General features: G+C 45.7%; 1 long non-coding RNA gene across 1 annotated transcript in view; it reads right to left on the bottom strand.

The window, feature by feature from the left end:
- Positions 1-1294, bottom strand: part of LOC116704396 (uncharacterized) — a 5473-nt gene that overhangs the window by 2928 nt on the left and 1251 nt on the right. The window lies entirely within an intron of this gene.

The raw sequence follows: 1294 nt of genomic DNA, 5'->3' as shown, positions 1-1294 counted from the left end.
CCCCCCCCCCCCCCCCCCCCCAATTCAGACAAAAAAGAAACTCTGTTCAAACTGACTCATCAGCAGCTGTTTTCTTTCAGAGACTGCGAGCTGCATTTTGTTTCAGGATGAAGAGCAGGAAATGAAGGTCAGACGTCTAATTGATGTTTTAATTAACTCACTAACCACTAGCGGCTCTTTGTAATTCCAGGAGGCTGACTGCGACTGTGTGACGACAGTGAGGAACGAGTGAAACGAGGAACAGGACCACATCCACGCTTGCAGCTTAGTGAGGCTGTCCAGCGTCCTGATCCTTGGTAAAGTTCATGTGTCCAGTGGCGGTTCTAGACCATTCCAAATCGAGGGGCCGGGCTGGGCTCACATGTCAGTTTTAGGGGTACCAAATACATTAAGTACAAGTACATACTGTACCACCAACCCACTATACGTTTAGTTCTAGAAAAGACTTACAATGCACACATAACAATAGACACAATACTCCTTCAGAGTTACATTTTAGTCATCAATGCACATTAATCATTTTTGGGGATAAATGTGGGGTTAAAAATGCATGAAAATATTTGCAACAGTTAGGGGAGCCAGAGGGGAATCAAGGCTTAATAATCCAGGGGCAGTGGCCTCCCTTGCCCCCCCCCCCCCCCCCCCCCCCCATTTCATTATGTTATTCAAAGGATTTACGATGTTTGAGTAAATGCTATATCACGGTATGTGACTACCCACAGCTAGGGTGGCTGTAGACTCTTAGTGCTGTACTCATTTGGGGTGTAAATCATAAATTGGATCATGTTATATAAATTCTTTGGACTATACACAATAGTTGCTGATCCTAATGTCTGTCAAAATAGGATTTCGATGTTATTCAGGGGCCAGCGATCGACACGAGACGATAGCATATGCCCAATTAACCCAATCAGTTCCATGTATGTTAGTCTCGCTTTGCCAGACCATACACATGTTGCAGAGCTGGTCTGAGATCATCCATTGCCATGACAACCTGTATTACCTGAATTTTCTTATGCAGAAGCCAGTGTGTGCAGATTTCCAGCATCATTCACCACACTTTACATCAGTACACACTATCTGCCTGTCTGAGTCTGAGCTTATCGCAGCAGGGAAAGCTCTGCTATGGAGGGTGAATGTTCTCTCAAAGACTTCTAGCTGTGCGCTTCAGTCCTACACATCACTCAAGGCATAATGTCCATGGCTGTGCCCCCAATTGTTCGTTCAGCTCCCGGTGCAGTCCTCAGTTTCTTTGTGTACTGTGAACAGGGCAAATGGCAACGTCTTGTCCTGA

This window comes from Etheostoma spectabile, chromosome 16, assembly GCF_008692095.1.
Source record: "Etheostoma spectabile isolate EspeVRDwgs_2016 chromosome 16, UIUC_Espe_1.0, whole genome shotgun sequence".
Lineage (NCBI taxonomy): Eukaryota > Metazoa > Chordata > Actinopteri > Perciformes > Percidae > Etheostoma > Etheostoma spectabile.
This window is presented reverse-complemented; position numbering and strand designations above follow the sequence as displayed.